Genomic DNA, 11,404 nt, shown 5'->3' with positions numbered 1-11,404 from the left:
TTTCCGCATCTAAGCAAACTGAACCCACGGAACTCCCTTTGCTTTGTCTCAGGATCGACTCAATCAATGAGAACCACAGCGAAATGCTTCTGGCATGCCAAAGCAAGGTAAGCGATCGATTCTCTTTCCCAAAGTCAAATACTACTGTACTGAGCCAAAGCTTCATGCCCTTCTTGAATTGCTAGTAGAAATCAATCATGGACGCATGGGAGAAACGAACATTTTAATATGCAAGAAATAAGTGACAAGTAGCAAGTTAAGGTATAGGAAGCAATTAAAGTACGTAACAGTTAAGACATGGAATAAAATAATTACTGAAATACGGGAAAGCATGGAAACAAGTAGTTAACGGCGTATATACACTCGCCATCTCACATATACGCCATTACACATAAAATTCACATAGCACATAGCTCAAGGGTTCCTAATTCCCTCAAATCAAGGTTAGACCCAACACTTACCTCGCTTCGCAAGCAAATCAAAGCTCAACTGGGGCCTTTCATCTAAAACTTGCCTCCGAACCAACCAAGTCTAACCAAAATCGACTTAATAACATCAAACAATGCTAGAGAAATCAATTACAATACATAAAGTTAAGATATTTACACGTTTTCCATAAAGTCAACAAAGTCAACCCTATGCCCGCTTGTTCAAACTCGAGATTCGGACTAAAACTCAATAACCCATTCACCCCCGAGACCGATTAAGTAATTAGTTTCGAAATACGACCTCAATTTGAGGTCTAAATCTCAATTTTACAAAAACAAAACCCAATTCATATGAAAGGGTGATGAAATTTCACTTCCAAATCGCCTCTAGGCTGAGCTCTAATGAAAAGATGGTGAAAATGGGTAAAATCCAGTCTTTGGGATATTTAATAGACTGGGCGTCAGTCCTTCTTCACGTTCGCAAAGGGCCTGCCACGTTCGCGAAGCACAACAGCCTGAATGGCCTACGCGTTCGCGAGGTTCCTCACGCATTCACGAAGGCTTCTCCCCCAAGCCTTCACGTTCGGGAGCTAGGGCCCCCGTTCATGTTGAAAAAACCTCAGATCCCCCTCCCAGGCCCCTTACTCCTGGCGTTCGCGTAGCACTGGTCGCGTTCGCGAAGGGTGATCCCACTACAGCTTCGCGTTTGCGTACACAACCTCGGGTTCGCATAGAGAAAACCCTCCCCTAGCCCAGATTACTCTTCGCGATTGCGGGAGTATCTTCGCGATCTCGAAGAAGAACACACCAAATGACAGCAGACTTAAAAAAACCAGAAATTTCTAAGTTCAAAATCATTCATAGCCTATCCGAAACTTACCCAAGCACCTCGAACTCCAAACCAATCATGTACACAAGTGTAATAACATCATACGAACTTGCTCGCGCAATCAAAATATCAAAATAACACCTAGAACCACGAATCAGACACCAAAACAAATGAAATCTTCAAAGAAACTTAAGAACTTTCCATTTTTCAACCGGACGTCCGAATCACGTCAAATCAATTTCGTTTTGCACAAAAATTTGCAGACAAGTCATAAATACTAAAACGAACCTATACCAAGTTCCACAACTAAAAATCTGATCCCGGTAGCAATAAAGTCAACCTACGGTCAAACTTAGAAATTTTTTAAACCTTTAAATTGCTAGTTTTCAACAAATTATGTTAAATTAAGTTAGGAACTTCTGAATTCGATTTCGGACATACGTCAAAGTCCCAAATCACGATATGGACCCATCGGAACCACCAAAATATTAATCCTGTTCTGTTTACATAAAACGTTTACCGTAGTCAACTCAAATGAGTTTTAAGACACGATTTCACATTTTTATCAATTTCTCACATAAAGAATTTTCCTCAAAGAGACATGAATGCGCACGCAAATTGGGGAAGACAAAACGGAGCTATTCGAGGTATCAAAATACAGAAATGAAGGTTAAAACTATAAATGACCTATCGGGTCATCACATTTCTAGATCTCTTAATGTAACGATCCGATCGGTTGTTTTGCTTTCTAGAACCCCGTTCCTCTAAATAAGACTTCCCCTAGATATTTTTACTATTTTATGACTTGCGGGGATGGTTAGTTCGAGATTGGGAAGGGTTCGGGTTGAAATTGGAGCATTTGGTTCCTTAAGGTTGGCAAAAGGGCTAAGTTTGACTTCGGTCAACATTTTAAGCAAGCTACTTCAGAATAGGGATTTGATGATTCCAATAGGTTCGTATGATGATTTTGGACTTGAGCGTATGTTCGGATCAGGTTTTGGATGACCCGGATGCGTTTCGACGCCAAATAGTGATATTGGTTCTTTGAAGGTTTTTGAAGTTCTTTAAATATGATTTGGAATAGGCTTTGGTGATACCTAGGGCCAAATGGAATTCTGATGTTGGGAATAGTTCCATAATTTCATTTAAGACTTGCACAGAAAATTTGGTGTCAATCCGGGTAGTTTAAGTACGTTTCGGTGCATTGGAAGTAAATTGAAGAACTTGAAGTTCATATTTTTGATTCAATTGGTTTGGGGTATTATTCGTAGGTTTGATGTTGTTTTGTGCATTCCTAGAGCTCGAGCAAGTCCGTTTTATGATTCCAAACTTGTTGGTATGTTTGGACGGGGACCCCGGATGCCGTTCGAACGATGCATGGATTGAGTTTGAAACTCAAAAGGGCTGCTGGTTACACCAGTTCTGGTGTGACCGCACCAGCAAGCTTTGGGCCACAGGTGCGAGCCCACAGGTGCGAGAGTTTGATCGTAGAAGCGGCTCTGGAGTGTTTAGCCAGGGACCACAGGTGCGGAGTTTTGTGCGCACCAGCGAATGCGCAGGTGCGAGGAGGAAGAGCGCGGGTGCGGTCTGTGGCGCAGAAGCGGCACACTTGCCGCAGAAGCGGGACCGCAGAAGCGGGCTCCTGTCCGCAGAAGCGGCCCTCACTGGGCTTGAAGGTTTCTGTAGAAGTGGACCAAGCACCGCAGGTGCGGTACCGCAAATGTGGCCAAGGCACCGCAGGTGCGAAGACCGCTGGGCAAAAGGGGTTCATTTAATACGGGACTTAAGCCATTTCTAACCCATTTCTCTCACTCTTTGGGCAATTTTGGAGCTTCTTGAGAGGTTTTTCACCTAGCACTTTGAGGTAAGTAACTTCTACTCAATATTACTTTAAAACATAGATTATGGGTAGATTTAAACATGTAAATTTATGGAATTTATGGGTCAGAAGAAAAACCTAGGTTTTGACAAAAAAACATTGGGATTTTACCATGGAATTTGGTTATGGAATTTAGTAAAATTAACCTATTTGAGTTCATGAGGTTATGGGTAATAACTTTCTTTGAAAATTTCTGGAATCCGAGCACGTGGGCCCGGGGGTGAATTTTAGGAAACTTACATTTAGGGTTGGATAACCTCTTTAATAGTTGGAATACGAAGTTTTGAGCATGTATTGATTAGTTTATATACTATTTGATTAGTTTTGGATTGTTCGGCACCAAATCAAGAGTTTGAGCATAATCTTGGACCGGAAAGTAGGATTTGAGGCGAGGTAAGTCTCTTTTCTAACTTTGTAAGAGGGAATTAACCCCATAGGTGAGCTTAAATCAATATGTACTTCTATTTGTGAGGGCTACATACACACGAGGTGAAGAGAGTCCGTGCGTAGCTACTATTCATGCTTCTGTCTGGGTAGATTTAGGTTCAAGCCATGTTTTGTTGATACCGTTGCTTGTTTATGCTTACTAATTGTCTAGAATAAAGCTGAGGTTGAGGATTTCAATACTTTAAAAGTTTCTAGTTGAATTTCTTATTTTGAAAAGAATTAAGGGATATTATGATAACTTGATAAAATCTATGTTCAACCGCGTCGCAAGTATATTTCGCGAGCGAGGTAAATTTCCACTACTCTCATGGGAGCGGGCTGTTCGCCTCAGAAGGTTAATTGATACATCTATGGTTCATGCCGTTCGACCCTCGGCAGTGCATAGTATATGTATACGTATATTGGATCGGACCGTACGTCCACAGCATAATTCATTCGTAAAGATATTGGAAGCCCTTCTACATTTAATATTGTTTCATTGGCTTGAGAGGTGAAATGGTTAGATGAGGGAAATGACTTGGTTCCCACTCGAGATAAAAGGAATTGTTTATTTGCTTCTTGCTCTAAGTTCTATTATCATTTTTATATATCATGTTTAATTAGAACTTTATTTTTTTTTATATTGTTGGCCCATAGTAAGTGTCGAAGTCGACCCCTCGTCACTTCTTCGAGGTTAGACTAGATACTTACTGGGTACATGTTGTTTATGTACTCACGCTACACTTCTACACTTAATGTGCAGAATCTGAGCCATGTGCATCTGGATATCAGTATGGCGCACACGCTTGACTCCTGGTACGAGACTACACGGTAAGTTGCCCTTTCGAGCCGTTCCGCATCAGCCGAAGTCTTTCTGTTGTTATTATTCTGTCTATTTTATTTCAGATAGTAGAGTAGTAAATCTTTTGTATATTCTACTAGTAGTCCATACTTTTGTGACACTAGGTCTTTGCACACGCACTAGTAGACTCTTGGTTTTGGTTTTATTTCATGATCATGATTGCACTTATTAGCTTTCGTGTTATTTATTTTTGAATCTATTACTTCTTGAATCATTTAAACTTGAAGAAAGTTTGATTACTTGGAAAAATCTTTTAAAAGGAGAAAGCACATAGTTTGCTCACTGTTGGCTTGCCTGGCGACGGCGCTGGGCACCATCACGGCCTAACATGGAATTGGGTCGTGACAACATGGAATTAGAGCACTAGGTTCACGTAGGTCTCACAAGTTATGGGCAGGCCTAATAGAGGCTTACGGAAGAGTCCGTACTTATCTTCGAGAGGCTATAGGATGTTAGGAAACTACTCTTTATTCATCTCCTATTGCGCAGTTGATGGTGTACTAAGTTTCTTCTCTTACTCCCTCACAGATGGTGAGAACGCGCACGACAGATGTTCCAGACCCGAGAGGAGCTGCTCCCTTGTTGCTAGAGGCCGAGGCAAAGGCCACGGGAAGGCACCAGCCCGAGGTAAAGGACCAGGACGTCCCAGAGTTTCCCCATTTGCACCACTAGTAGATCTAGTGGAGGATCTCATTGATGAGGAGCATGGCAAGGTGCCTGCACCGGAGCCAGCCCCGGTGGATTTCATGTCAGTACCGGGCTTCTAGGAGGTTATGTGACGTATGCTGCGGTTCATGGATACTATGACTCAGGCTGGTTTTAATTCCAGTGGACCCAGCCACATCTCAGGCGGGAAAGGGAGCACAGACCCCTACTACCCAGGCTCCCGGGTGCACTACCTGTGGGCGGAGCCCAGCCAGTTGCAGTAGCTGCACTTGAGCTTAGATCAACTGCAGCCGGCAAGCCGCGGAAGTTATTGGATAGATGGACTAAGCTACACCCTCCTGTCTTCGGAGGTGAGCGACATGAGGATCCCTAGGAATTCATTGATCGGTGCTGGGACAGACTGCATAACATGAGGATATTGGAATCTCATGGGGTGGATTTCACTACTTTCCAGCTGGAGGGCAAGGCCCGTAGGTGCTGGCAGTCTTATCTTCTCGACACGCCAGCGGGCTCTCCTCCCATGACTTGGGATCAATTTATACGCCTTTTCTTGGATAGGTATATTCCACCCTCCCAGAGGGAAGAGTTGCGATCTCAGTTTGAGCAGCTCCGGCAGGACCAGATGTCAGTGACTGATTATGAGGCGAGGTTCTATGAATTGTCTCGCCATGCATTGATGATACTGCCTACTAAGGCAGAGAGAGTACGGAGGTTTGTTGCGGGGTTGCACTCCGGTATTTGGTCTACTATTGCCCGAGAGGTTGAGATGGGGACCTCTTACCATCTAGTTATGGAGATAGCTCAGAGGATTGAGGGTTAACATCAGCGGGATCGAGAGCAGATGCCGCGGGACAAGCGGTTCCGTCATTCGGGAGGATTCAGCGGTGCTTCATCTGGGGGCAGAGGTCAGTTTGGGAGAGGCCAGCCGAGCAGGCCTACATATCTAGCACTGCCGCCTCCTCGGGGTGCTCCAGTTCGACCTTATTTCAGCGCCATGGCAGAGAGTTCTTACCCCCCACCGGCTATTCAGGTCCCTTCCAGTGGGTATTCAGGCCATCACGGTCAGACCTCAGGGCAGCAGTCCACCACTCCGAGGAGTTGTTATGAGTGCGGAGATCCTGGCCACATGAAGAGATTTTGTCCCAGACTTCGGGGCAAGGCAGTGCAGCAGGGTCAGCAGCCTATGATTATAGCACCACCAGCCACACCAGTCGTCCGCCCGCCCAGAGGCGGAGGGAAGGTGGGAAAGGGTCGTCCTAGAGGTGGAGGCCAACCAGGTAGCGCTCCAGCCAGATCAGATGCAGTGGCCTCAGATGCCGTGATCACAGGCATTATTTTTGTCTGCGGTAGGGATGCTTCAATACTATTTGATCTAGGGTCTACCTATTCGTATGTATCATCTATGTTTTCTCATTTCCTGTATATTCCTCGTGAGTCCTTGAGTACTCTTGTTTATGTGTCCACTCCTGTAGGCGATTCTGTTGTTGTGGATCGGATCTATCGATCCTGTGTGTACACATTCTGTGGTTACGAGACTAGAGTGGATCTCTTGTTGCTTGATATGACTGACTTTGAGGTCATCCTGGGCATAGACTAGTTATACCCATATCACGCTGTTACACCCTATGTTTTCGCACATGGAAGTACGCCATAAGTAAATTGATATAAGCTCGAAAATGAGATGTTACATTCTGTATTTTCGAATGTTAAAGTTTCGTCGTAAGGTAATCGACGTAAGTTTGGGAATGAAATTATTGTGAAATTATAAGTATTATGCTATTTCAAACAAGTGATGAGTAAATTCGTGAAGGTGAGAGGGTAAGCAAATCGAAGAAAATGAATTTCGTCGAAATTTGACATTTTGGGATAAAATACGGCCCGAGCTAAAATACCCGGTATTTATGGACTAGTACCATACAAGGTACCAAATGACCGTAATAGTACGGTGTATGAAGTGTATTAAAAATAAGTAGAATTTTAAGTAATTTGAGACAATTCTTAATTATGCGGGTAATTGGTTAATTACTGGGTAACGGGACATTACCTAATTAACTAATAAGTTGGATAAAGATTAATTCCCCCCACCCCCACCCCCACCCCCACCCCCACCCCCACGTGGCAGCAAGCCACTTCTTAAAGATATGACTCTTAGTCATTCTTTATTAGGTGGCAAAAACAATGTGTTAATACCAAGACACTACAATTAAGATGATGATATAGCAATCTCTTGTGGAATCCTAGGTCACGACTAGAAATGCAAATCAATTTTCCTGGAGTTTTACTTATTTGAGGTTGATCATAATTAGCCGGTAAGATACAAAATTCAAGAATCAAGATAGTTACTAATCAGTTGGCTAAGAAGGAAACAAGTTAAAAGCATACATAGGTTGCAGCGTTGAATGATTTGCTGCAAAATCACATTGAAGTCAAAGATGCCATATGCGTCAGATGATAATGGTGGTTGAGCTTGAAGCTTTATTCAAACCTATGAAGGGGAGTAATGCAAATATATTTGCTGGCTTTGGTAAACATTAACAAAAGAGAGATATATTAAATTCTCTGGCATGATTTCACTCTTAGATTACTTTCTGTAATAATTTTAGGATAGTAACATTCCAGTTCAGTGAAGATTTTCATTCTTCAACCAAAATCCAACGAGATTTCTTAGCACATCAGCAATGTGAGATTTTGCGATTCTAAGGGAGTACGGTGCAACCTTTGTCAAGAATATCATACGGATTTTTTCCTACTCCAGGTATGTTAAGGCTATCCCTTCTTTCTTTTTGGCATGACCCAAATGATACTGAAAGAAACGAGCAAACGCACAGTTTCTATAAACGACTCTATTCATAGAAATATTAGGGGTGTCTATATTCTTGATTCCCCATGTGAATTATTATTATATCTTCTGTTCATGGGTCTCAGAAAAATACTTATTTGATAAAATTTATCCGACAGGCATATTATTTTTATGACATTCCGAGAAAATCTTATTAAAGTATTTCTTAAGGCATATTATTTTTATGACATTCCGAGAAAATATTATTAACGTATTTCTTATGCATTTCATGCATTTATACATATACATTGACCCATGACCAGATGGTGTTATATACGCGTATATATGTATATTATATGTATATGGAATATGGGAAAATACGTACCACCACCTGATCAGCTTGTATACGTTGATGATTTGCCCACAGTGGCCCAAATGATATGATGGGATGCCCTCAGAGGCTTGATGATATTATGAACACATTTACCTATGCATGGTATGACATTTATATGCATATGCATGACGTTATAAAGATGAAATGATTCACAGAGCTATGCAGACGTACATGTCGAGTCTTTTACTCCATGTTTCTCTCATGTCTATTATTTACTGATTTTCATTCCTTACATACTCGGTACATTATTTGTACTGATGTCCCTTTTGCCTGGGGACGCTGTGTTTCATGGCCGCAGGTCTCGATAGACAGGTCGAGAGTCCTCCAAGTAGGCGATCAGCTCAGCAGAAGATATTGGTGCACTCCATTTGCTCCGGAGTTGCTTGTTTGGTCAGTATGATTTAGAGGTGTATGGTTTGGTATGGCGGGGCTCTATCCCAACCTTTATAACATGTATGTACTCTTAGAGGCTTATAGACATGTGTCGTGTACGTGAAAGATTGTACGGCCTTGTCGGCCTATGTTTTGAGCTTATAAATGATCATGTTGGCCTATTAGGCCCGTATGTCACGTGTATATGATGATGTAATAAGAAAGATACGTTATATTTGTACTTGGTTGAGTAAGGTATCGGGTGCCCATCGCGGCCCATCGGTTTGGGTCGTAACACATGCCATCCTTGATAGCCATGCCAAGACCGTTACCTTAGTGATGCCAGAGTTGCCTAGATTGGAGTGGAAGGGTTCGTCTCTCACTACATCTAGTCGGTTATCTCTTTTCTAAAGGATCGACATATGGTCAAGAAGGGGTGTTTGGCTTATCTAGCTTATGTTCGGGATACTATTGCGGAGACTCCGATGATTAATTCAGTGCCAGTAGTCCGAGAGTTCTCCGATGTGTTTCCTTCTGACCTTCTAGGCATGCCACCAGATCGTGACATCAATTTCTATATTGACTTGGCTTCAGGTACCCAGCCTATATCTATCCCACCGTACCGTATGGCTCCGAAAGAGTTAAAGAAGTTGAAGGAGCAGCTTGAGGAGTTGCTAGAAAAGGGGTTCTTCAGACCAAGTGTATCACCTTGAGGTGCACCAGTGCTATTTGTAAAGAAGAAAGATGGGACTATGCGTATGTGCATTGATTACCGCCAGTTGAACAAAGTTACCATTAAGAACAAGTACCAGTTGCAGCGTATTGATGATTTGTTTGACCAGTTGCAGGGTGCTAGGGTGTTCTCTAAGATCGACTTAAGATCGGGGTACCATCCGTTGAAGATTCGGGACTCGAATGTTCCGAAGACCGCCTTCCATACTAGATATGGTCATTATGAGTTCCTAGTGATGTACTTCGGCTTGAGTAATGCCCCAGGGGCATTTATGGATTTGATGAACCGGGTGTTCAGGCCTTATATTGATTCGTTTATCATTGTCTTCATTGATGACATTTTGATTTACTCACGTAGCATGGAGGAGCACGAGCAGCATTTGAGAGTGGTGCTTCAGACCTTGCGAAAACAGAAGCTATATGCTAAGTTCTCCAAGTATGAGTTTTGGCTAGATTCTGTAGCATTCTTGGGGTATGTTGTATCAGGCGAGGGTATTAAGGTGGATCCCAAGAAGATTGAGGCAGTTCAGAGTTGGCCTCGTCCTACTACGGCAACTGAGATTAGGAGCTTCTTGGGGTTAGCAGGTTATTATCGCCGATTTGTGGAGGGCTTCTCATCTATTGCAACACCTTTGACTAGACTGACAAAGAAGGGTGCTCTATTCCGTTGGTCCGATGATTGTAAGGCGAGCTTCCAGAAGCTCAAGACAACTTTGACTACAGCACCAATTCTAGTATTGCCTTCCTGTTCGGGGATGTATACTGTGTATTGCGATGCTTCACGCGTTGGTTTGGATTGTGTATTGATGCAGGAGGGGCGAGTTATTGCATATGCTTCACGACAGCTGAAGCCCCATGAGACGAATTATCCTGTGCACGATTTGGAGTTGGCAACAACTGTTCATGCTCTTAAGATCTGGAGGCATTATCTTTATGGGGTGTCCTGTGAGGTTTACACTGATCATCGTAGCTTGCAGCATTTGTTCAAATAAAGGGATCTCAATTTGAGGCAGCGTAGATGGCTTAAGTTACTGAAGGATTATGACATCACCATTCTGTACCATCCGGGCAAGGTGAATGTGATCGCGGATGCCTTGAGCATAAAGGCAGAGAGTATGGGTAGCTTGGCATTCATTTCAGCGGAGGAGAGACCACTAGCCTTGGACATTCAGTCTTTGGCTAAGACTTGTGAGGTTGGATATTTCAGAGCCCAGCCGAGTTCTTGCATGTATCGTTGCCCAATTTATACTATTGGAGCAGATCAAGGCTCGACAGTTTGATGATCCGCACTTGATGATCCTCAGAGAAACGGTACTGTAGGGTGGTGCCAAGGAGGTTTCTATCGGCGAGGATGGTGTTCTACGACTCCTGGGTCCTCTATGTCTTCCTAATGTTGATAGCTTGAGGGAGAGGATTCTAGAGGAGGCGCATTGTTCTCGATATTCCATTCATCCAGGTGATACGAAGATGTATCGCGACCTGAGGCAGCATTATTGGTGGCAGCGGATGAAGAAAGACATAATTGAGTATATAGCTAGATGCCTAAATTTCCAGCAGGTTAAGTATGAGCACCAGAGGCCAAGTTGCCCACTCCAGCAGATGACTATACCAGAGTGAAAATGGGAGCACATTACTATGGACTTCGTAGTTGGGTTGCCGCGAACCTTGCGGAAGTTTGATGTAGCTTGGGTCATTGTTGACAGGTTGACCAAGTTGGCACACTTCATTCCGATTGTGACTACGTACACTTCAGAGAGATTGGCCAAGATTTATATTCAGGAGATAGTTCGGTTGCATGGTGTGCCTGTTTCCATCATATCAGATAGAGGCCCTCAGTTTACTTCGCATTTTTGGAGGGCAATATAGAGTGAGTTGGGGACCCGTGTAGAGCTCAGTACAACATTTCATCCGCAGACCGACGGGCAGTCGGAGCGAACGGTTCAGAACTTGGAGGACATGATCAGAGCATGTGTGATTGACTTTGGAGGGCAGTGGGACCAATTCTTGACCTTGGCCGAGTTTTCTTACAACAACAGT

This window comes from Nicotiana tabacum, chromosome 17 (genome assembly GCF_000715075.1).
Source record: "Nicotiana tabacum cultivar K326 chromosome 17, ASM71507v2, whole genome shotgun sequence".
Lineage (NCBI taxonomy): Eukaryota > Viridiplantae > Streptophyta > Magnoliopsida > Solanales > Solanaceae > Nicotiana > Nicotiana tabacum.
The sequence above is the reverse complement of the archived record's forward strand: the minus strand, read 5'-3'. Positions refer to the sequence as shown.